This window comes from Oreochromis niloticus, linkage group LG1, assembly GCF_001858045.2.
Source record: "Oreochromis niloticus isolate F11D_XX linkage group LG1, O_niloticus_UMD_NMBU, whole genome shotgun sequence".
Classification (NCBI taxonomy): domain Eukaryota; kingdom Metazoa; phylum Chordata; class Actinopteri; order Cichliformes; family Cichlidae; genus Oreochromis; species Oreochromis niloticus.
In genome coordinates, this window is record NC_031965.2 from 32,074,549 (window position 1) to 32,101,563 (window position 27,015).

Genomic DNA, 27,015 nt, shown 5'->3' on the forward strand with positions numbered 1-27,015 from the left:
CGGAGCCGGGGCTCGAACCGGCAACCTTCCGATTACAAGGCGAACTCCCAACTCTTGAGCCACGATCGCCCCAATGAAATATTTCATAGTTCAGCAACACTGATCAATCTAATAAACTTAAACCTGCTCCATCCTCCCTATTCTGGTATTTTAAAGAGTACTTAGCAGAAATATTAAGCAACCTAACTAATAGGGTTGCAAACTCCCAGCAAAAGAAAATAGGGAACCACCCCCCACCCTCCACCTCATGATGCTTAATCGACGTAATCAACTTTAATTTGATGCAGTGTGAAAAAAAATGCACAGAAATAAATTATTTTTCAAGAATAATTAAATAGATTCAACATCTTTCTTCTACAGAATTGCAGACTGCACAGATGGTACCTTCCCAAAGGAAAAAGTACTATAGCTTACTAGGGTATATTAGACTTAACAGTTACTATATACAGTAATGGACTTCTATACATTTTACATCAGATTAAAACTTTGGGTGTAAGATTCAGATAATTATTTATTAAAAGCTAGACATTTTAAATGAGAATAAGAAAGAAAAGTATGTCTTTGTGCCCCCTTTTCCCTGTTAATGCCCTATCGGCCCCCCTGGCTAAACTTTGCTAGATCCGCCCCTGCACAGTTACCAGCTGTCAGCTGCCTAGAAAAGGATCCTGGTCTAGAAAGTAATATTAAATAAATTCTAACAACAGCTTATCAAACTTAAACGTGCTGCTGTTGTTCAGCTGCTGTTTTCCTCTTTCTGGTGCAAAGTGGGCCAAAAACAAAGAAGAGAGACGGACTCGTGACAGAAAAGCCGATCAGCTGATCATTAATAAGTTTCACAATTGAAGTAGCAGCAGGAAGAGGAGGGAGAGAGAGAGAAGAGGCAGTCGCTCCATATATCGGTTGTTAAGCTTAATGTGGGAATGCTTTACAAACATTCAGAGATGAACTTACACACTTGCTTTACTTCTCTGGGATAACTTCCTCGGAGATGAAATGCCGGTTTGGTAGGAGGCTACAAATACACACAGCCGCTCTATCACGTGAGCACACTGCTCCGACGTGCTACGGTTATGAGCCGAGTTACGCCGTGTTGCAAGTTTTTTGAGGTGCTTTTTTGATATTTAATGGATCGGATTACATTTTTTATTTCTCTCCGATATCCGATCCAGTAATTTACGTCAGTATCGGACCGATACCGATACGTAATATCGGATCGGTCCATCTCTAGTCTTGAGCCCTGTGCAAAACATTGCAAGTTGCACTTGCATGTAATAGCCTCTGCTGCCAGTTTTCTGCAGCTGCAGTTCTCCATCTACCAGTTTGATATCGCTGCATTTCTGGGTAAGCTGCTCCGTGAGTGAAGGATAAGTCGGCACAGGACATTTTATTTCTAGAAGCACATCTGAGTCAATGACCCCGTCAGGACTCGCAGAGAGCCATGGCTCCTGGATGCTGATAACACTACCCATGTGAAGGATGTTCATACCCTGTTCTTTCAGCTGATGACAAGCTCTAACTTCATTGTCTTTACCATAGTTTCTTTCATAATTCCCACGAAAGGAAGGGTACATGTGCTCAGATAAAAATTTGTCATTTTTTGTGGTGGCACGTACTGCAACTTTTTTTAGCGGAGCTTGCTGTAAGTCTGATTTTCCTGCAGTTGTGCCACAAATTAGATGCACTTTGCTCTTTTGTTTCTTCTTGTAATTGTTCTGCTTGCTCTTCAGAAACTTGAATGTATGCCTGGTAGAATGCCCTGCATGGATTACAGCTTAGTTTGTAACTGTGTGCTTGGTGTGGCTGAAAAAATTGCTCATCAACTTTACTGTTGCGGTGAGGACCTGCAGATGGCGAGGCATTGTAACACTTTCCAATTAATGTGTTCTTGAGGAGGAAAAGTGGCTTCACTGGTGCTTTGCTAACACTGTCAATAAAGTCTTGATGTGTAAGGTGATATGGTGTGTTAGGGAGAAATTGTGTCACTGCAGTCCGGGAGTTCACATCGTACTGCTGCTCTGCCCTGTGATGTCTGAAGTTTATCTGGCTTAGACGTTTAGGTTCAAGGTTCTTTGCTGTCCCTGCATTCCACCTGCGCTGCTCGTCTGTACACGCAAGCCCTGTCTTTCCACTGATCGCAGCATTCTGCACCTGTAACAAACAATAGTTTTTTCTCACTGTCAATACTCAAGATTTAACATAATGAGGAAGTTTACACTAACAAAAGCAGTACACGGTCGGTGTCCTGCATGTTATAGATATGACCCTGGGTCAATACACCTGAATCATATCCAAAACAGATATAAACACTGGCAAAGTCACCCATATTATCCATTTCATATTAATAGTTACTTTTTGATGCAGAAATATACACCCACAGTCTAATTTTTTTCAAAGTAGTGCGTGTGTACAAATATACATATATATAGACAAACATGTATTATATGTTAAGGTTCAAATATTGAGGAGGAATCCAAAAATAACCACTGATCTGGTCCGGTGTGCAATTAGACGGCATTTTAATGAATACACATGTGTGAGTCCGAACGCTGTGCAGATTTCAGCGTCGAACTAAACTTACAATAATTAGACAAAGGTTTTATAGGGTTGGCAGTCTTCCTGTTGCCAGGCAGACTCAAACAAAGCATACGTCACTCCAAAACCACAAACGTTCAGTTACTTTGAACACAGTCTTAAACAGAACATCATCTTCGCGTCGAAGCCAGGTGCTTCCTGTCTCCATCCTCGGACGCTCGCCTCCGCTGTCGCTTATCTCTGGGACATCTGGTGTACTTCCTGGAACAGACTAACACGTACGCCTCGACTTCGCAGCCATAGCAAAACATATTTCAACTCTTGCCTACTAAATGAGTCTACAGATGTGTGTGTATATGTCAGCTTCTGCTGCCCTATGTTTCACCTCTCAGCTCCCCAGCTAACCCAGCACAACTGAAACTATGTGTGTATGTATATGTCTGTGCGTGCACAGATGCTCTCTGCACCTTAGTTGACCTCAACTTAAGCAACCAGGCTAAGGCCATCCTGTGTGTACTGATCTTGACTTATATGTAGAATATATAAAACAACTGTTTCAATCTAACACAACTACTTAAGGCTTAATCAGCTCTTAATTCAACGATAAATGCATAATAACACCCTGCTCTTAACTTGCACTCACTCTGCTTTCAGTTTCACTTCTGCAAAAGCATGTAACTTCAAAAACATGTACTTCCTGTCGCTGCAGCTCAGTTTTCTCACCCACTGAAGACTATGTGTAAGAATATAAAAACATTCAAAAACCTTTAAATTATAGATTCAACTCCACAGTTTGAAGTGGTTATAACTGGACCTGTAATAAAGACTAATATAATACCCATATATTTGAACATCTGAATGCATCTGAATGCAACATCACTATTAATAATGAAATGGTAATGATGATTATAGAAATAGCAGCAAATAATAGCAGTAAAATATTTCTATTCTTCACATATACTACTCTGTGTCACTTCTTATAACTATAATTGTTCTTGTCTTGTAAATTTGCCCTTAATGTGCAGTCTTTTATTTTTTTTTATATTTTATCTTCATGTGATTGTACAGCATACAGCCCACACAAAGTTAACGCAGGGTTCGTACGCTTTTTTCAGGGTCAAATTCAAGCACTTTTTAAGCACTTTCAAGGTCCCTTTTTAAGCTTTTCCAGCACACAGTTGCAGCAACTGTGACGTTCACTAGTAGAACTGACACACAAAACAAAATGACTACACCACACACTAACTACACAAGAAAACACACTAACTTGAGACTCCAAACACGATAAACGCCACAAATCTCTCACGTAAAACTCTCTCTCTCTTTTTCGCTCACTCGCTCTCTCTCTTCCCAACAACCAAATACCACGTGTTGCCGTATCATTTTTTGATTGGTCGACATGGTACATTTTTCCACCAATAGGGAAGGAGTGTTTTTTTCTTTTTTCACCCACAAGCAAAGCGTGTTTGCTAGCGCTCTCCATAAAAAAACGCCGTTTTTACTGTTTCTTCCCGGAGTAAACGCCACTGTTTTATTCAGAAACACCCCCCCCCCCACATGACCTATCAACACAATTTAAAAACTGGTATATAGCTTGAAGTCCGCACGTTCGACCCAAGTTGAAATGGAGACTCTGGGTCCGCCGACCCCAGAGGGTTAATCAGAAAGCCTTAAGTTGGCTAGTTATGTATCGGGCTAATGTTTAAAGCTTTGACTTGAGTAAATTAATTCATATTACTGCTAAGTAATGTTAGCTAAGTTCACAGCATATTCCGTAATAGCGCTGCCATACTGCATCACACTCAGTGCATTTCAATCATTTCTCCAGCGAGTTTGATAGCTAGCAAAATAATAACCATAATTTTAAAAAAAAATAGCATGTGTAACGTACACGTACTGGAAAATTATTTACTAGGACTCACCTATCATGCGACTGGAGAACACAAACTCTGCCATTGTTGTTTTTCACCAAACACTCATTAAAACAGCAACCTACAGGTATGTTAGCGCACTCATCCCCGACTGTCCGAGGGAGGGGCGGGGTCACATATTGAAACAGACGCAAGGCAGCCCAGGCGGGGAAATTTTGCTTTTGCGTCTCATTTTATTTCTCTATCTGATAAGAAAACAATTCAATCAGATAGCTATTTATTGTGAATGAAATACAGTTACATTTTCAAGCACTTTTAAGCACCACATCTGAAATTCAAGCACTTTTCAAACCTTGAAAAGACGACATTAGAATTCAAGCATATTCAAGGATTTCAAGGACCCGTACGAACCCTGTTAACGAGTGGCTTTCACATGTAAACAGTGCTCCACGTAATACTTGGCTAGATGGCAGTAGCGTGACTCCTTAATCACAGCCTTTGACCAGTCCAGCAGGGCCGTGCAGAGACGTTTATAGGGGCGGGTGCTCAAAGCTAAAAAGGGGCACATTGAACCAGGCTGAATAACAACAACACACATTCATCAAGAATCTAATATGGGATTGCATCATACTATATCACTGTTGTGAGGCAAAGCAAACGTAGCCTATGTTTTACCTGATGGGTACAATGTTGCTGTTGAGGGGTTGCTGCTGCTCCTGCTGCTGATAGTGCTGGAGGGCTGTGCTGATCTGAGACTGTAGACATTAAAAAGTCCATAGGAGAGATGGTAGCTGATTAAACAAGCGTCATGAGATAATAACAAAATGCAAAGATTGGTGACAGCGCTTGGAACCATAAGGCAACAAAAAACTGAGAAATAAACTAGACCCTGCCTGTGAATCACTCTTTGCCTCTCTTCCATCCCCTCATCTCATCTATCACTCTCCACTTGCTGTCCATCTGAGAACAAGGCACAACTTGCTATTGCAATAAACTATAATTTAATTATCCACACTTAACAACTCTTACACTTAATCTATAATAAAATGATGACAGAAAAATGTTATAGAAGCAAAACATTTCAGTTGTGCTTATTATTATTTTTATACTGGAATACCTCTCCAACAACTGGTACATGTGTTAATGTTACCTGTGCTCTTTGTAATCCAGCTGCTGAGGGATCCACTGCCTTTAGTAGCCTCACACAGCTCCTACTGTTTCCTCCTCATGTCCTTACCAGCCATGTCTGGACAATGTGATATTATGAGTAATAATTCAAAAATCCATATACATAAAACACACACATGCACACACAGTGACATTTTAGACCTCCTTCAGAATACTGTATATACTGTGGGCACAAGTTTCCATCATGGTGCTGATCCAGAATCCTTCCCTTATTATTTATTACTAGAGCTACAATAATAAAGCAATGAGGGAAAAAAAGTAATAAATTTATAATAATGTATTTATGATGATTCCATTTGTTTCACTATCCACTCTGTGCAGGCAGAAAGCTTATTACATTTTTAAACTGTAGAGATACAATAATTTTGCTGCTGTAAAATCAGCATTTTGTCTTATTTAAAATATAAATCTAATATAATCTGTTTCTTAATGTATGTTCTTTAAAATACAGCGTGTTTTTTTAAATATTATAATTATAATAATCCATTATTATGTGGACATGCATATTAGATCGTTTTAAGTGAAATATAAGCCCTCCAGAAAGGCAGGAAAAGCCCTGTAACTTACTTTAAAACTAAATATGTTCCCTAAAACGGTGGACAGAGCTACAGACCCATGACAGCCTTACCCAGTGAGCCAGCAGCTATGACCAGCACTACCTGTGCAGTTAATAAAAGGACAGGTAAAGTTTGTCGCGCTGTTACACACACACAGCACGCTCATTTGTTTCAGTTCGTCAGTTGCCACAACTTACCAACGTGTACGTGATAAGCTAATACTCCTGTGTGCTTTAGACTACAGTGTGCGCTGTACAGCTACTTACTGGTTGTGTCGCATCAGTCTGTGTCTCGGAGTTAATTTGTGTTTCTCCTACAGCTCCGGACCGCAAAAAATGCGCGTGCTCTTTGTGAGCTCGTTCCCGGCTCGTAACCAGGGCGTTCTGCCGTCAAGGGCGATCATTGGTTAATGGTGATCATGTGACTGATGCAAGCCAGATCCTTTTATTTAGCAAAAATGTGATTAATAGTTAAATATTATTGTTGAGGGGCACAGACAGGACTCCACATGCACACACACATTTAAAAAAAAAAAATAATTAAAATTTAACAAAAAAAATTGCCTCAACAAAAGGGCACTTTGGGCACCCATCAGGAAAGGGGCGGGTGCTCAAGCCCCTTCCGCCCCCCCCTCTGCACGTGCCTGCAGTCCAGTGTTTCTGTTTCAGTGATTTAAACATTGTGATATCCAGATAAGTGATATACCTTCCACAGAATAGCAGCCGCATGACTACATGATCTCCCTAATCAAGCGATACAGGAACAGCCGACTGTCTCCACTACTCCACTTTCTCTTAGCATTACCCATGCTAAGTGTTTCGCTTGATTAATGCTCTGGCTCGGCTCTACAGCTGCTTTAAGAAAAATAAAGTCGCCTTGTTTGTTGAGCAGTACTTTATCAATTTTGTTGCTGTGCAGGTAATTATACGCCTCGGTGCTCTTGTAATTACGTAATTCCTCGCCATCAACGCCTTCGGAAAATACAAGGTAATTAATAATGTGGATGTAGCTAACATCGGGCCATAGTTTCATGTCATCTATTCGCTCTGTGAGAAGTGACGGGCGAGGCACTGCAACTGAACTGTCCTCGCTGCTTTTTAAAACATCTCTACTGTGTATCCACCTTCAATGTGTTGCCATTTACTCCAGGTAAAAGAAACTGCAGTGAGAGAAATCTTTATCAACAGTGAAGGTGTAACCCCGCAACTGTCAACAACAGCGCAAGCGGAAGTAAAAAACCGGCTTTCGCTATGAATCGGGGTAATGGCGCGAACTCAGAAATACTGTGGATACACATGCAGATATACACTCATCCCCCCTCCCCCTCCAAACGCCTTCGACGCTTATTCCCTTCCGATGCTGACGGTGAATCAAGGAGACCAGCACATAGGCTGCAGGCCCGGATGTACTGTCTACACTGACTGTCTCTCACCCTTTACCCACCCCTGTTGCTTCTCATGTGTTTCTTTTGTGTATTAAGAGTTTTTTCATGTGCTATGTGCAGAGGTGTTTTTGTCTGTTCTCAAACTGATCTCCCTGTTGGAGCTCAGTCTGGGGGGAGTTATTTTTTTCTCCTTATCTTTCCTCATGTGGTGCTTTTTCCATTGTTATACCTCTCTGACCTGTCTTCACCATGTGATGTTTTTGTGTAATGTATGTATGGTTGGAGGGTAAGATGGCGCCCCCCTTGCGTGCAATAGGTCGGCAGCCGTAACATGAAATTTCCCCTTGTGGGACTAATAAAGGTATATCAATCAATCAATCAATCAACTAGGGAAGCAGATGCCATTTCGGTTGCCAAAGCAATATGTAAGAATATCATCCCGGAACACGGGACTCCGGAGACTATTTATAGTGATGATGGTCCACACTTTGTAAATGAAGTGACTGGATTAATGGCACAGCATCTAGGGATAACACTAAAACATCATTGTTCATATCACCCACAAAGTGCAGGGTTGGTAGAGAGAACTAACGGCACAGTAAAGCTAAGACTTAGGAAGTCAATAGAAGAGACAGGCAGGACATGGTTAGACTGTATAGAACTAGTTAAGATGTACATGAAGATTACTCCAACAGAGAACGGTCTGACTCTTTGAGATTATATATGGTAGAGTATTTAGAGTTTTAGTCTTCTGTAGTGATGATAGAAACGCAGAAGAGAGAGCACATTAGCAGATTGGATGCTCAAAATGTTTAAAAGTACAGAAGTCATGAGAACAAATGATCTGCCAGATGATTCTGTTTCTCCTCAGGAGCAGAGTCTGAAGTCTGGAAATTGGATGTTGATAAGGCCATGGAGAGGAAGTGTTCCGTTCTTACTGCAGGTTTTCATAGAAAGTATAGAGAATAACACCCTCCCTCCTACTCTTACTCAGGGTCTCATAACACTTATTCCAAAGCCAAACAAAGACTTACTTCTTATTGATCATTGGAGACCCATCTGTCTGCTCAATAATGACTATGAGATTATGGCTTTAGTACTTGATAACAGAATTAAAGAGTTCTTGGATACAATTATCGATGAGACACAATCAGGCTTTATGAGAAATAGACACATTTCTAATAACATTAGACTGGTTTTGGATCTACTTGATTACTCTGATTTGGTATCTGACAATAGCTTCATTCTCTTCCTGGATTTTTAAAAGGCTTTTGATACAATTGAACATCAATTTATTTTCCACTCTGAAAAAACTTTGGCTTTGGATAATTTTTCTGTAAAGCTTCAAAACCTTGTACACGAATGGCAATAGCTCAATTAAAATGATTAAGACTCCACCCCAAGATTTGACCTGTTTTACAAGGAATCACCATAGCTGATAAAGAGCTCATCATCAGCCAGCTAGCTGATGACACCACTCTTCTCGAAGAATGCAAATCAAATCCGTCCAGCCCTTAGTGTCATTAGTGATTTCTCTGAGGCATCTGGTTTATGTCTAAATCTAAAAAATGTGAATTGCTAGCAATTAAAGGCTGCACTGCAAATGCTATCTGTAACATTTCTGTTAAACAAGAAGTCACATACCCAGGACTGTTAATATCCAAAGACCAAAAGTCAAGATGCTCGTCAAACTTTAACAAAAAAAAAAAGGTACGTTCTAAATGAAACGTCAGACGTCACTTATCACGTGACTCTGGCCAAACGAATCAAGCCTCGACACAGTGCTTCTGAAGCAGCGTGTTGATCTTTCTGAAACACTCACCGGAGCAGCTTCAAGCGGACCATCACTACCTCTCACATCTAAAGGTAAGTGCCAAGGTAACTTTGAACTGAGTTCAGTCAATCTTGAGTTTTTCGAAGTTTTCTGAATGAAGTTTTCTGTTGCTCTCTGTGAGAGAAGACCGTTAAAGGCGAGGCTCTCCAGAGTGTAGCAAAACAGGAAACAGCAGCTGTGTGTGTGTAAGTGTGCAAACGAATAGATTAGAAGTGCAAGTGAGCCACGAGTATAGAAAGGTCGAGTTTCGTGAGTTGTTTTTCTCACCACTGATCACGCGCTCAACACTCTACACATACTTGCGTCACACGCGCGCTCTCAAGCATCAGTATTGTACAATTCTGGGCGTCACGTGAGTTGCAGGTGTTACCATATAGCGGAAATCTCCATTGTTCTGTAGCAGTGGTTCTCAAACGTTTCTAAATGAGTTTCACCCTTACGAGCGACATCAAAGCGCAGTAGTATAGGCCTATTTAACACCACATACACATACTTGCCAACATTCAAAAGGGCTCTCTCTTTCTCTCTATCCATCTATCGATCGATCACTGATCACACTGCACCTGCTAGTTAGATGGCATGTATGTGTATGTATATAGATGCAAGCGTGTATGTGGAAATATGTGTGTGTATGTATGTACGGATGCATATATGTATATATACATACATATATGTATGTATGTGCATGTATGTTTGCAGGTGTATGTATAACTTGTAAATATCTTTCTTGTGTAAATGTAAATTTGTCTGCTATTGTGTAAATACTTACGCTATTGTGTACTCCACACACGGAGAGATGCCAAACTGCCTTTCACTGTTCTTGTAACAGTGACAATAAAAAGCTATTCTATTCTATATATATGTATGTATGTATGTATGTGTGTGTGTATATTGGTGTGTCGGCCCACTGTGCATTTGATTCTAATAACAGGCCTCAGTCTCTCCTGCTATACTGCTAAATTTTGTATCGGTGCTTAAACCTTTTGTGTTTCCAATAAGTTTCCCACCTCGGGAAGCAAAAATGTGTTCTTTTACTTGTCAGATGAACATATGAGACACTTTGACTCTTCAGTGCAGTGTGGAGCCTAACAAAGATCTGTTTTGTGTCCCAGCTGATCAGCAGGAGGAGAAGAGTCTGACGGAGCAGCAGAGGAACATTTTCAGCTACTTGGACTCAGCTCAGTCACTACAGAGAAAACAATGAGCTCAACACAGAAGGTGACAGACAGAGCAGGGCGATATGACCAAAAATATTTATCACGATATACATTTGAAAATTCGCGATAACAATATAACTGACGATATAATTGACGCAATATAATTGACGAGACAAAATACTTTTACAACTCCACAACTTTATTAAAAAACACATCAATGTATTTTCACTTGAACAAACAGCTGTTTTTTATGTGTATTAAAGTTATATAAAAATTTAACAGTGCAAATGCAAATTCCTTGCTGACAGTTTAACCAAAAGGCATTTCCAGTGGAAATTGGCCGACATTTGCTCCGAGGAATTTGCATTTGCACTGTTAATATTTTTGGTCATATCGCCCTGCTCTACTTTCATGTGTTACTGTTTAGGCTTAAATTGGTTTGATGTTTGGTGCCTTTTTCTTAATGTAAAAAAAACCCCTCAGGTTACAATCAGACATTTTTCTTTACTGAACCTGTTGGGTCTAAACTCAGACCCCGCTGTCTCCAGGACTTATTCCCATGAAAGAAAAACAAGGCAACAGCATTCAATCGATTTACTTGCAAGGGAGGCCTCGTCGGTATCTCAGAAACGCACTTCGAATCTCATTAGCATGATTTTAAATGTATCTAAATCCAAATCTATGTTAATTAGAAGCAGATTAGTCAACAACCCACAACTGAGTCTTTCCATAGCCAGTGTTAGAACACGTCACCCAGATTAAACTACTCGGCGTTACCATAAATCACCACCTTTCATGGTCTCAGCTAGGGCTGCACAATTAATTGTTAGAAAATCGCGATCTCAATTCCAAATGACAACGATTTTTAGAAAAAGAAAAAAGAAAAAAAAAAGGTGACGATTGTACCGCATTTTGACCCGGGACATAATCTGCATGAAAACAAGCGCTCACTCTTCCTGCTCAACAAATGACAAGGGCGGAGCCTTATACCACGTGAAACAGAAGCCAGCTGGCAGGGTAAAAACAACGGAGAGCACGGGAGAGATGACGAAGCTGTAAAGGCCAAGAAAGTGACAGGAGAAAATTCGTCCCGGTCAACCACCCAAACATCAATAACGGGAACCGTATACAGCGCTTCCCCATAGCCGTCGAACTCCTGCAGGCACAAAGAAATTACGGAGGCTATCACTTATCACCTGGCTAAAGATATGGCTCCCATCAACACTGTGCAAAACGAGGGATTTAGGAAAATGATCAACACCCTAGACAAACGCTACGCAGTGCCGTCCTGCAACTATTTTTCAAATGTTGCACTACCTGCTCTATACATGCAGTGTCGAGCAACGGTGGAGACGGAATTACAAGCAGTACAACATTTTGCGGCAACGACAAAATGTGAGACATTTATTGTTTTTATGTTCAGTCTCAACTGTTACGAAGTTGATGTGCAGTTAAAAAGTGCAATAAATATTTATATTGGAAAAGAAAATCGTGAGAGAATCGTGATCTCAATTCTAAGCAAAAAAATCGTCATTCTCATTTTATGCAAAATCGTGCAGCCCAAGTCTCAGCACATCGACTGTTTTTAAGAAAATGGGACAAGGCATAGCTATGGCTATGAAATGCTCTTTCTGTATCACTTCTTCAATTATGAAAGATGTCATTAATGCACTAGTAATGTCTCATCTGGAGTACTGTTCAATCATTTGGTCAGCAGCTAATAAGACAGATCTTAACAGACTTCAGTTAGTTCAGAATAAGGCGTCCAGATTAGATGTTCATACTATACTAATTAAAAATGGACCGATCCTCGCCTCACAAAACGCGCTACTTGGCGTAACCCAGCTTTGCTTATCAGAGAAGTATGTGTCACTCGATAGAGCGGCTGTTGTCTGCGAGACCTGTCGGCGAACTGGTGGAGCATTTGGAGTCTCACATGCTTCCAAACCGCAGCGTTTTTAATCTTAATCTCTTCCATACTGAGGCGAAAAGGAAGCGATTTGTCCCGTACTTCAGCTAGAATGGGGGAAAAAAAGACTGGAGTTAGTCTGTGTCCTTAAGTTGCAGCTGCCTCTTCTTCTCTCACGTTTTCTAAGTAGCTGACAGCTGGTAACTGTGCAGGGGCGGGTCTAGCAAAGCTTTGCCAGGGGGCAGGTAGGGCATTAACAAGAAAAGGGAGGCACAAAAAATACTTTTCTTTGTTATTTCATTTAAAGGACTAACTTTTAATAAATAATTATCTGAATCTTACAACCAAAGTGGTCATCTGATTAAATGTATAGAAATCCATTACTGTATATGGTAACTATTAAGTCTAATTTACACCCTGGTAAGCTATAGTCCTTTTTCCTTTGGGAAGGTACCATCTGTGCAGTCTGCAATTCTGTTGAAGAAAGATGTTGAATCTATTTAATTATTGTAGAAACATAATTGATTATTTCTGTGCATTTGATTTACACGTGCATTAAATTAAAGTTGATTATGTCGATTAAGCATCATGAGGTGGAGGGCGGGGGTGGTTCTGGGAGATTTTTGCTGGGAGTTGGCAACTCTATTAGTTAGGTTGTTTAATATTTCTGATAAGTACTCTTTAAAATACCAGAATAGGAAGGATGGTGCAGGTTTAAGTTTATTAGATTGATGTGTGTTGCTGAACTATAAAATATTTGAATAGAATAGAATTCAACTTTATTGTCATTGCACATGTCACAGGTACAGGGCAACGAAATGCAGTTTGCATCCATCCAGAAGTGCTTTAGCCATGATATAGATATATTACAATATATATTAGCAATAATATAGATATGTAAGTATATTACAGAAATGGGTCTATTATGGTATGTTATAATGTACACGGTATGAAGTATGTTATGAATATGCTATAACTATAAGTATGTACAGGCTGTAGTGAGTACAAGCTATGAACAGGATATAAATATGAAAAACTATACAGAATATGAAATAAAAAAACTATGCAGAAATATGAGATATACAGCTATACAGAAATGGGAAATATGCAAGTTAAACAGTTGTAGAATTAAAAATTATCATATTATACAGAATGATTATTTATACAGAATTATACAGTGGTGCAGTTAAGATAAGTGAGATATGTGGATAATTTCTACAGAGGCTATATAAAGTGCTAGTGGTTGTGAGTGGTGGTTCAGTCCATGTTATTATTGTGTGTTTGAGGGTACAGTTGTCCATTGTGTGTGTGTGTGTAGGTGGTTGTGGGTGTGTGTGTGTTCAGTCCACGTGGGTCAGATGTCAGGAGGCAGAGTTCAGGAGTCTGACAGCTGTGGGGAAAAAGCTGTTCCGGTACCTGGTGGTCTTAGTCCGGAGGCTCCTGTAGCGCCTCCCAGAGGGCAGGAGGGTGAAGAGTCCATGTGATGGGTGACTGGGGTCTTTGATGATTTTCCCAGCCCTTTTCAGACACCGCTTCCTGTAGATGTCCTTTATGGCAGGAAGTGGTGCTCCGGCGATGATTGGAATCTGTATTGGACATTAAAAAGTGTCATCGTGCCATCTCTAATACTAATATCGATAAAATGCATTATCAACTTTCTTGGCTTCCTGTACAGGCTCAAATATTCTATGGCTTACTTGTAGTTATAAAGAACGCAATTCTGTTAAACACATCACATTTATTTCTGCTCAGCTGCAGTATCCAGATGAAATGCATAATGATATTACACGATTTTCAACAAACTGCAATTTAGTAAATCCTCGAGTTAAAAGTAACCTTTTGTAAAACTGTTATATTTAGAGCAACTTTCAAGTGGAATAAATTGCCTTATAAAATTCGAGAATTAGTAACTATTCAAAACTTCAATGAACACTTAAAAGCCGATTTACAGAGCTTTTAGTTGTTGTAATATTGTAAGAGATGAATTGTTTTTGATATTTGTGTAATGTCCCTCAATGTTATTGATATTGTTATTATTGTTATTATTGATTGCTTATATTTTAATTGTGAAACCTCACTGTGGATGTAAGAGCCAAATTATGTGGATATCTTGAATCCACTTTATTGTATAATATTTTATGTGATTGTATTTGACGGAAGACGAGCAACATCTGTTGTGGAAGCTAATGGGGTTCCTTTTGAATAAACAAACAAACAAACATAGGATTTATTATCACTGAATAGTTATGGCTAAATACACAATCGGGGGGATGGGCATGATTTTAGTGTTTGAACAGTCATGAATTATTTTTAACACCAGGCTGGATGTAATGTGTCAGAACTACCAGCAGGTGGGGATAAGAGACCTTTAAGGTGTTTGGTGCCACACTCCACCTTCAGGTTTAAAACTAGTGTTAATGGAGCGAGTTTGAAGGTTGAGTTTGTTCCACGACTGCATTTCACTCACTGCCTCTGTTTGTATCTCTGTCACTGCAGGACCAACATGGAGCCAGAAGTCAGCGCTCTCAGGAGGCCGACAAACCTCACAGAAGAAAGAGAGAGAAAACATACACCTGTGACGAGTGTGGGAAGGATTTTACTGTGAAGGCTAATCTAAAACATCATCAGGTCATCCACACTGGAGAGAGACCGTTCAGCTGTGACTTGTGTGGAAAGTCTTTTTCCTGGAAGGAGTCCCTAAAACAACACCAACTCATCCACAGTGGAGTTAAAGCGTACAGTTGTGACGAGTGTGGCAGAGCTTTTACTCAAAGTGGCCAATTACAGAGTCATCTAGTTACCCACTCTGGAATTAAGGCATACAGCTGTGACGAGTGTGGAAAGTCTTTTTCCTGGAAGGGTCACCTAAAAAGACACCAACTCATCCACAATGGAGTTAAAGCCTACAGCTGTGATCAGTGTGGCAGAGCTTTTACTCAAAGTAGCTACTTACAGAGTCATCTAGTTACCCACTCTGGAATTAAGGCATACAGCTGTGACATCTGTGGAAAAACTTTCAGCCGGAGAGGGCACCGAAATACACACCTACGCATTCACACCAGACATGATGTGTACTGCTGTGAACAGTGTGGCAAATACTTTATAACAGACAAACAGTTACAACAACACATGTTTACCCACACTGAGGAGAGACCTTATAAATGTGACCTGTGTGAGAAGACTTTTAAATCTCCACGATACCTGAGGCGACACCAACAGAGCCACACCAGAAAGAGACTCTACAAGTGCAGTTACTGTGAGGTATGTATTTATATTGTTATCTTGTCATTTTAGCCTGACTGTTTGGAACAACTCTGCTCATTAAACTGTGTTAGCATGTTAGCAATTCTACTGCATGGAAAAGCAGCTCTGAGTGATTATTCAGATTTTCATGTCAGTTATGATTTTAGTATTACTGTAGTATTATGGTGGTAGTATTGTAGTTATTGCAGCCCAGTAAACTGTGTTAACTGAAACAGTAAAATGTAATTGGACGTCTGCAGAGATGCTCTTTATTTCAGGCGACGTTCAGGATAAAAGTGTTGAAGGACTGACTTACACTGTCTTTGTGTCTTTGTTTAGAAGCAGAGCGACACAGATGGATCCAGTTCTCAACCCTGTCATCACCGTGGTGGTGGGAAAGACTTTCATTGTGACCTCTGTGGAAAAACTTTTAGTCGACAAGACACCCTAAGAGAACATCAACGTAGACACACTGGAGACAAACTGAAATACTGTAAAGAATGTGGGAGAAGCTTCATCACATCAACTGAGTTAAAACGACATGAACTGATTCACAGTGGGGTTAAAAAGCACCTCTGTGATCAGTGTGGGTCATCCTTCACCACTGCAGGTGAGCTTAAATCACACAAACGAGTCCACACAGGAGAGAAACCATACAAGTGCAGACACTGTGACAAAAGTTTCTCACAATCAGGTCATCGTAACAGGCATGAACGTACACACATGGAAGGAAACTACAGCTGTGACCAGTGTGACAAGAGCTTCAGGAGTCTCAGATCATACTCCGAACACAAACGATCCCACGTTACTAATAAACTGTTTCACTGTTACCAATGTGCCCAAACATTCACCTCATTGTCTGCTCTGTGCAAACATCAGCGTGATCACTCAGGGCTGAAATCACTCCCATCACTGGATCACAGTGAATCTGAAGAGACAGAAAGATCCTCTGGTTTCAGTGTCAGACTCAAAAAGCTTGAGATCAGGCTCCACAGAGTTCAGATAGAATCATTTAAACTTGTGTTGAACTGAACTGGTTGCTGGGCTGAACTTCTACATAATACAGATTTACATGGGATCTTATTTTCTGTCGTTTTACTGAGTCAGTTTTGTCCTTTTTTCTCTGTCCTGGTTTTGCTCGTCTGTAAATAATTGAAACTCAGTCAAATAGTTCATTGTTCTCCAGCAAAACGTTTTGGAAACTCATGTTTAACCTTTAAAACTCTGACATGTTTTAGCACACAAGGCTTCATCGGGGAGTTCACTCATGATTGGACCATGAGAATAAAGGTTTTCAGTTCTTTCAAAGAGAGTCTTGGAGCTGTTTGATGTTTCTGTTTTTTCTGAAACCACCTGAAAGAAAAACTATTTTTCTTGCTTTATGTAGTGTGGAAGTTTTTAATGTTTCTTTCATCTGTGATGTTCTTGAATGTGTTGACATGAAGATGGTACAAATAAACTGTCCTTTTAGCTTTAGCTCCTAATTTATTCATTATTTATGGATGTAGCACAGCAGCAGTTTCTTCATTAACACATGGAGGGCTCGGGATCTGATGGTAAATAATGTTTTGTGTCCTTGTACACATCATACAGCTCAGCTGTTCCACAGATGTCAGGTTTACACAGTGGGATGGTTTGTAAGAACGCAGCTCTCCTATGGATAAATCCTTACTCTTAGCCTCAGGACCTCACACAGTCCCAGCAGGTTCGGTCTGAAGATTTATACCCTTTTCATTTCTATATGATTCTTCTTGCATCTAAACAAAGATGATTATGATGATGATGAGTCATTTATGAAAAAAAGCAAAAAACAATATTGTTGTATGAGGATTTTTATGGCAGATTTTGTGCATCAACATTTTTGTACATGAAAATGTTGAAAGGATGCAAAGGAGGAGGAGGGCACAAGAGCTCAGCACGTGATACTGACTGGAAGCAACACAGCTGCTGTTGACAAAGCAGCAGAGTCAGATATGAATGTGTATTGAATTCATCGTGTAAATATACCAGATTTATCCACATACGCTAGTTTTCACCCTTATTTTTTTACTTTCAGTAAGTTTACTTTTAGTTTATTTTTACTTTCTTAAGACGCAGGAGAATCTGATTCATCATGATTGAGCATTTCATTAAAGTAATGTTTAAAAGACATTTCTCGTTTGTTCTTTCAGCTGCAGCCTCGCTGGTGTTTAACTGTCTGACAGTAAAGAAGATAAAACATACGTGCAAACACAAACACATGAAAAGTATTTGCAGAAAAGCTTAAAGCTCTTGTTTGTGTGTTTTTTTTTCGTTCCAGTCATCGCCAACATGGCGAAGATGTGAAGCTGCCTTTCTGCTACAGTATCTCCTTACATACATTTGCTCATATCTTGGGACTTCTTATAGAGAGTCTTTCTTTGACCATGTCTCACTGTGTTTTATTCTTGACGTTACATTTGAGTCTTGCATGACTTTATTTTAATAATGTTAAAATGGATGGATGGCTAGACAGACCCCCTGAATTTATCATCTGAAATCTTTTTATTCCTTTATTCCACTGCTTTCAGGCATTTCTGTGCATCCAAATTTATATATAGATATCGAAACACTCATGTCTTTACAGTTTGTTAATATCTTCATAATCTCCAATAATGTTACACCCCAGTGCTTTCATTTGAACCCCAAGTGTCATTGTCTTTTAAAAAGCACAGAGTATAATGCATCTATTTTGCAAAAATAAATAATTACAAGTGTTTCAAGACTTTCAAAAAGGTACCCTGTTTTTCCCTTCGTTGTATCGTACAAACAGAGATAATATAATTATCTGAGGAACAATTGTCAATAAGCAGAGAAGTTATTAAAATATTAATGCAAGACATGGAAGCAGCTGGTGTTGTTCCCAAATTAGGAACAATATTTTAAAATTACTTCACAATTCTTCTTGCACTTCAGATTGTTACAAACTATCAGAATATAAAGAAAGTCAGAAAATGGACAACCTCAGCTTATAAAACTGCTATTTTTTAACCACAAACCACTGGATCAATGTCAAAGGTTTTGCACTTGATTTTTATTTAATCATAAAACACTGCAGAGATGCAAAGAAATAATCATTATAACAGTGTGCAAATACTATGTGTCCAAGCTATAGACGTCTCTGAAGCAACACTTTAAGAAACTCCTGCATAGCTGTGGGGTGCACAGTCCACATTTCACAGTGACAGCACAAAGACCCACACAGCTGGATTTGGATATTTAACATTCTTTCAGTAAAAATTAAACCCTGCATGAGTCCATGAATATCTGCCATTAATCATATGAAAGCCTCTGCTGTAGCACCCTGTCATCCATTCATCCAAGAGACGAAACCAAGATACTGCCTCTATTAGATAATTATTAGATAATCATTGTTGAAAAATAATCTTTAACATCTGAGTAATTTCAGATTTTACACGGTCAGGTGTATCAGAGTTTGACTCAGAAAAATAAACTTTAACAGAAAACGTATTTTAAATAAATTTCAAACAAGCCATCATGATAAGGGGAATGTGTGCAGTTTTGGTGCTCCGTAAGTTCTGTGCTGAACAGCGTGGCTGACTCTTTGTATCTACTATTGCCTCCACAGTCTGAGTCCACACAGGTAATGAGCCATTATGACCAATTATGGAGTCCACTGCCAGCTCGCGCTTTTTTGAGGTTATGTCAAAAGATTTCTTGGAAATAAACACGGACTATTTGTTTAGGCAGTCTGTGTCAGTGGGCTCAGTCAGTGGTCACGTTGTCTTACTACAATGAACACATGCAGTGTAGTTTATTTTTGAGTTAATTCAGCCTTCTACCTGCAAGAAATCTTTAGTGCAGTATGTAATCTGCTTCTGAAAATAGCTCCCAGCAAGAAGAATTTCTTCTTTCAGCTCTAATCCGTGAAAAACAGACAAAAAAAACCACTTGGTTGGTCTGTTCATTGTCACCGCTCTGATGTCAGGTGTACATGATTGGAGGATTTGGGGTTGGGTTCTCTGCTCATTCATCACTGCAGATTTTAGTTAGATTTGTTTGTCCGTGGGAACTGTGGGAACCTTAAATTACATTTTGGATGTAAACAAAAAGAAGAGCGTGAAGGGGTGTGAAGAAAAACAGATTTTAAACTTTGTTTTTTTAACTGGACTCTGGTGCCATCCTGTGGCTGCTATGAAACAAAAGTGAAGTAATGGAAATAAAAATGTTCTCAGTTTTCCTTGTTTGCCAAACTTCTCTCTAAAAACCAAGTCTGGTCCCTGTGTTTTTATTACAGTCTCTACAGTGTGAGATAATAAAAGGAGGATGTTGAAGGCAGCACCGCTCCACCTGCACTATACACACTATACAATTTTTCATAACAGATGAGTTTTGTTTTTTGGCTTTTTTTGGGGGGGGGGGGGGGGGGGGGGTCTTTTTTTATTCCCACCTATGCTTCTATTTTCTATATTAAAAAAAAAACAACAGGAGTTATGCAGGTTTACTGTGATGAAAACTCCAGACTCACAGTGAAACATCGTGCTGTGTAACACTATAAACCAGTGTAAAGTTCAGGAAAGTTTCTTCATGGTTCAGAGGCTGCTCGGCAGAGGATGATTTAAAGATGTGTGTGAAATGGGCTGTTATGACTGGTCAGAAAATGTGATGACGGTTGCCTTTTTATAAAGAGTAGCCTTTCCTTTTTGCCAGCGGTCGTGGCCGCTAAAGAGCGTTTCCCTGAGCCTTAAAACTGCAAAGACGGCACGGCGCTGTCACGCTGATGGCCCGGGAGACACCGTTGGTGAGTCGGAAACTATTGCCTGGATGGCGAAACTCCCAGTAGCCAGGAGAATGCCAGGAGGGGTTTGTTCATATGAAATAGAAAACAAATACAAAGCATTAAACCATGTTAAAAACACAACAGCCTTTATAAATGCAGTTTGGACCACTTTGCAGTTATTTATTTGTAAAAAATGTTTGGAATCATGTATGATTTTCGTTCCACTTCTCACGTGTACACCACTTTGTATCAGTCTTTCACGTGGAATTCCAATAAAATTGATTCATGTTTGTGGCTGTAATGTGACAAAATGTGAGAAAGGTCAAGGGGGCCGAATACTTTTGCAAACCACTGTAAAATAGAACAAAATATAAAGCATTAAAAAATGTTAAAAACACAACAGTCTTTATAAATGTAGTTTAGACCCAGAAGCAAGTTTCATCAGGTCATCACTTAAAGACTGGATATCCCACCTGCTGTGGAGTTTTAATGCAGTACAGGTGTTATTATTAAACTCCTGTCACTTTCTGACCGTTAAAATGAATAACATTCATATATGAAATGAAATTGTTTCAAGTAAACTGTATATGGTGTTAAATAGGCCTAAACTACTGTACTTTAATGTCGGCAATAAGGGCGGTACTTCAAGAGCCATATATTTTATGAGCTGGTACTCATTGTGATATATAGAGGACAGCAGGAGCAGAACAGACACACAGCAACAACCAACAACAACCCTGCAAGTGGACCTATGTTGGGGGGACTTGTGTATCATGTAAAGCACTGTGCAATGCTCTATGTGACAAATATTAAAAAATAAATTTCATTCAATCATTCAACAAATATTTTGTTCTCTATGAATGCCCAGCAGCCCTGAAACCCTCTGAACTCTAATGTTCACAACCCAATAAATCGATAGACTTTGAGGAGCATGAATTAGACTGGATAAGAATTTTTATGGAACTTCTTTTATCCTGGACCTGGAAGAACCCTTGACCCCAAGCAAGCTCATGCCATCCCCCTGTACCCAGCTCCACTTGTTTGTGAAACAAAGCTGTGTCCCATTGGTTCTCCTGTTTGGTCTACCTTAGTAATTTGGACACCCTCAACAAAACGAACAGTAAGTATGGAAAATTCAAGTCCATGTCAAGTTCTTGTCAACGGGAAGAGAAAAAGTGTCTCATCAGTTTGATACCTGCTACGTGAAGGTGTTAGAAAAGATTTGCATCAATAAGATTTCTTTTTCTGGTTTATGGTTACTTGTGAGTTTAGACTATTCAGACATCTATGAGGGCTGTGATAAGAGAAGGAGAAGGTTTTAGAGATGTTAAAAGTTTGCCTATACTTTCACATTTTAAAACACTCTAAACACAGTTACTCCTGCTACAGAACCTGCTGCCTTCTGGTGGTGTCTAATAATCTTAGGCCCCCTCCTCGATTCAGAGATGGTCTTTCCCTTTTCACGTAAATGGCCTCCTTGACTCCGCCCTCAAACCAGCGTTCCTCCCTGTCCAGGATGTGAACATCCTCATCATTGAAAGAGTGTCCACTGGCCTGTAGGTGTGAATAGACTGCAGAGTCCTGGCCTGACGAGGTAGCTCTTCTGTGTTGTGCCATCTGCTTCGCCAGAGGTTGTTTGGTTTCCCCGATGTATAAATCCTGGCAATCCTCCTGGCACTTAACAGCGTACACTATGTTACTCTGTTTGTGTCGGGGGACCCCATCCTTAGGGTGGACCACTTTTTGGTGCAGCATGTTTTGGGGTTTAAAAGCCACAGAGACCCGGTGTTTAGAAAAAATGTGTCTCAACTGTTCCGATACTCCTGACACATATGGGATCACTACAGGTTTTCGCTTGGGCAGCGGTTGTCCTTCTCTCCTGGATCGGCTGGAGCTTTCTTTAGGTGCCTTTCCCGCTTTGACAAAAGTCCAGCTGGGATAACCACATTTACTCAGGGCCTTCTTGATGTGCTGTTCTTCTGCCTCCCTGGCCGCTGTGTCAGTGGGGATGGTGTTCGCTCTGTGTTGTAGCGTCCTGATGACACCCAGTTTGTGCTCCAGTGGATGATGAGAGTCAAACCTTAGATACTGATCCGTATGTGTAGGTTTACGGTACATGTCAGCTTTTAGATGTCCCCTATTGCTGATGGAAATCTCACAGTCTAAGAAGGCTAACCTGCCACTTTTCATATCCTCCCTGGTGAATTTGATGTGTCGTCCACCGAGTTAATGTGACCCGTGAAGTGTAGTACATCCTCAGATTTGATTTTCACCCAGGTGTCATCCACATATCTGGTGGCGTCCCAGGGTAGGACAGCAAAGCCCTCTTTTCCTCTTCTTCCATGTACAAATTGGCCACGATGGGTGAAACTGGGGAGCCCATGGCACACCCATGTTTCTGCCTGTAGAACTGACCCTTGTATGTCAAGTAGGTGGAATGAAGACACAGTTCCAAAAGCAAACACACTTGGTGGATGCTGAGAGTGGTCCTGTTGCTGAGGTTGGTGTCATCCTGTAATCTCTTATGGACTACCTCCAACGCTTCCTTGACTGGGATGCAAGTGAAGAGAGATGTAATGTCGTACGAGACCATGGTTTCATCTGCCTCCATAATGACATCTCTCACCTTCTCAACAAAATCCAGGGTGTTCTGGATGTGGTGTTCAGAGCTGCCCACCAGCGGGTTGAGGATCGAAGCCAGAAACTTGGAGATGTTATAGGTGACAGAGTTGATCATGCAGACAATCGGTCTTAAAGGTGCCCCCTGTTTATGTATTTTCGTTAAACCATACAGACTTGGTGTAGACCCCCCTGGGTACAGCCTGTGGTATGAGGTCTGGTCGATATCGATATCGATAATAAAAAAAAAAAGGCGAACTGACTGACTGGTTAAAGCTGACAAAAGCTGTCAAGACTGACTGACTTAACACCATTGTTTGAAGTTAACCCCCACCTGACAAAGGTGTGGATGTATCTCTGTGTGTGTCTCTTGTTGTAGGAACAGAAGGAGACCACAGGAGGAAACTTGGGTCACATGACTATATGAACTCTGCAAATTTAACCTTTTTAGTTTTAATTTTTCTGTGTCTGTGAATTTACCACGGGTCTGTTATTCACTACCTTGTGTTGCTCACAGAGATCACTGTGAGAAAGAGTGTATACACATCTGCAGCGCTAACATTTACATTTCTTTTCTACAACAGATGGTTAATCATGTGATTGATCATGTGATTTACAGCAGGACACAACTTAATGTTTTTCTACCACAGGATTACTGAGATTTTGTGTGAAGAAAACTGTGGTTACAGGCTATATGTTGGTGATGAAATTACACTGTGTTGTTGAGAAAATGTTGGAGAAAATGTGAATGTTACAGGGGAGAAGTGAATACAGTGTGATACTGTGTTTAAAACCATTGTTGCTTCTTTTACTTAACTTTATGACCTTTCACACCACCTCTGGAATCGGGATGGCCGACGCCTGACCACCAGGATGATCCGTGTGTTTGGCTGATGTTTGTTTTTCTTTAAGAGTGTTTGTAAAGGATTCAACACAGACAGACAAGTAACAATCGAACAGATGTGCAGTGGTTACAGAATAGTTACATGGGGTTCATTATCTGACCACTATTGGGCTCATGGTGAGATACAAACTTAAGGAAAGTCACTGATTACAATGTGGAATGATGTTGAGATGTTCAGTGATTTGGAGCAAATTATGGAAAAAGTAGGAGTTTAATTTAGAATAAACCTGCAATGATCCTTGTCTCTGTGATGCTGAATACTTTATTACAGTTATGAGTTGCAGTTGGTTGCAAATGTGAAGTTGTTTTAACTTGAAGACTTTGTCTTCTAGGATACAGGCTGGAGCTGGGAGCTAAACAATCTAAACATTTAACCACTGACTAATGTTTTTACACAGGGTTAAAGGTTGGAGTTTGGCTGCTCCAAGTGGGAAAACCTGGAGATTGTTTTAGAGAGAATGTGCAACATTCTTGTACATGTCTCGTTGGGGAGTTGACACATGGCGAAAGCCATGTGGCGAGATGAGTGTCATTCTTTAATTTGCAGATGTCGTGAGGTACCATGACGAGAAGGAGTGACTGAGGGGATCGTCCATAAGATGGAAGCTGTGGCTTCAGGAGGAGAGAGGCTTCAGGAGGATCAGAGATCACCTTCAGCACAGCAGGCATTGCGCAGAGAGCTGTGCTACTGGGCTTCCAGGAGATCATCGAGAGGAGTCTGCACAGCAAACAACCATAAGGAGTGGAAGCGTTTCAACGTTGGCGTTGAAGAAGACAACTGAGGTGTACGACGTGCTCTGCCTTAAATCGTCCGCAGCGTTGGAACATGAGAACCTGAGGGATGATGGGAGCGTGCCAAGCTCCATAAGTGACAGCGCAGAGGAGGTCCAGCGATGGACTTGTGGTTCTGTGAACAGCACAAATGTCAGGTGACTGTGAAATAACTAACAGCACTTTTTCCACAAGTGAAGCCAGTAACTTACTATCCTAAAAAGATTAGCTCTAGTTTCTTGTGCTTTACCTCCATGCATGAGATCAGTATGTGCAGCAGCTTAAGCTGTGCAATGTTTCAGGAAATAGTTTATTTCACCTTTTGACACTGTTAGTTCCACACGAGGTAGATGTCTACTACTGCAGACTAAAATTACATTTCTGTCAGCTGCAAGACACTTGTCTTTAATGTTACTGTTACTCTTACACATAACCATAAAATGGTGCACAATTCTGAATCCATCAACTCTTTTGCCAACGAAAGAAGAGGGCACTTCTCATGAGTGTAGAGAGCACGTGGAGAAGGAGTGTAAGCCGAGGGATGACTTAACAGATGTGCCACTTGATGAGGGAATGGTTTGGTTTGTTGATGGTTCGAGCTTTACAACAGCAGAGGGACAGGCTAAAACAGGTTTTACTGTAGTAGATAGTGAGAAAATTATCTGTGCAGGACAACTAGCATGTTTCATATTTGCTTAAGCAGCAGAGATGCTAGCTTTAACGCAAGGGTGTAAAGCTGCAGAGAGACACTATACACTGATAGCCAATATGCATTTGCTACATTACATTTCTTTATAGTGCAGTGGGTGAGACGAGGTGTGACAGCCTCTACAGGGAAGCCTGTACAACACACCAAACTCCTGCAAAATCTGCTGGAAGCAATAATATTGCCCAGTAGAATTGCCATGTGTAATTGTGCAACACATGTGAGGGAAAGATCCAGTTGCATTAGGGAATGCTTGTTTACTTAGCCTGGCAGGGCGAAGGACACTGTCTCAGCTGAACTCTGGACACATACACACACACAGGCATATACCCACATGCAGATATACACTCATCCCCCCTCCCCCTCCAAACGCCTTCGACGCTTATTCCCTTGCGATGCTGACGGTGAATAAAGGAGACCAGCGCATAGGCTGCAGGCCCGGATGTACTGTCTACACTGACTGTCTCTCACCCTTTACCCACCCCTGTTGCTTGTCATGTGTTTCTTTGGTGTATTAAGAGTTTTTTCATGTGCTATGTGCAGAGGTGTTTTTTTCTGTTCTCAAACTGATCTCCCTGTTGGAGCTCAGTCTGGGAGGAGTTATTTTTTTCTCCTTATCTTTCCTCATGTGGTGCATTTTCCATTGTTATATCTCTCTGACCTGTCTTCACCATGTGATGTTTTTGTGTAATGTATGTATGGTTGGAGGGTAAGATGGCGCCGCCATTGCGTGCAATAGGTCAGCAGCCTTAACATGAAATTTCCCCTTGTGGGACTAATAAAGATATATTAATCAATCAATCTATCAACTAGGGAAGCAGATGCCATTTCGGTTGCCAAAGCAATATGTAAGAATATCATCCCGGAACACGGGATTCCAGAGACTATTTATAGTGATGATGGTCCACACTTTGTAAATGAAGTGATTGGATTAATGGCACAGCATCTAGGGATAACACTAAAACATCATTGTTCATATCACTCACAAAGTGCAGGGTTGGTAGAGAGAACTAACGGCACAGTAAAGCTAAGACTTAGGAAGTCAATGGAAGAGACAGGCAGGACATGGTTAGACTGTATAGAACTAGTTAAGATGTACATGAGGATTACTCCAACAGAGAACGGTCTGACTCTTTGAGATTATATATGGTAGAGTATTTAGAGTTTTAGTCTTCTGTAGTGATGATAGAAAAGCAGAAGAGAGAGCACATTAGCAGATTGGATGCTCAAAATGTTTAAAAGTACACAAGTCATGAGAACAAATGATCTGCCAGATGATTCTGTTTCTCCTCAGGAGCAGAGTCTGAAGTCTGGAGATTGGATGTTGATAAGGCCATGGAGAGGAAGTGCTCCGTTCTTCCTGCAGGTTTTCATAGAAAGTATAGAGAATAACACCCTCCCTCCTACTCTTACTCAGGGTCTCATAACACTTATTCCAAAGCCAAACAAAGACTTACTTCTTATTGATAATTGGAGACCCATCTGTCTGCTCAATAATGACTATGAGATTATGGCTTTAGTACTTGATAACAGAATTAAAGAGTTCTTGGATACAATTATCGATGAGACACAATCAGGCTT

At 40.5% G+C, this 27,015-nt stretch overlaps 1 protein-coding gene and 2 long non-coding RNA genes across 4 annotated transcripts in view; 1 reads left to right on the forward strand and 2 right to left on the reverse strand.

Annotated features, from left to right (window-relative positions):
* The window catches only part of chst8 (carbohydrate (N-acetylgalactosamine 4-0) sulfotransferase 8), a 409,028-nt gene that overhangs the window by 88,592 nt on the left and 293,421 nt on the right, over positions 1–27,015 (reverse strand). The window lies entirely within an intron of this gene.
* Positions 1,937–7,163, reverse strand: LOC112847049 (uncharacterized). The gene is made up of 2 exons (XR_003220360.1): positions 6,854–7,163; positions 1,937–2,148 (listed from the first exon to the last, which is right to left on the reverse strand). It is a non-coding gene; the product is annotated as an uncharacterized LOC112847049 (long non-coding RNA).
* LOC109202693 (uncharacterized) lies at positions 15,500–16,461 on the forward strand. The gene is made up of 2 exons (XR_003220350.1): positions 15,500–15,693; positions 16,015–16,461. It is a non-coding gene; the product is annotated as an uncharacterized LOC109202693 (long non-coding RNA).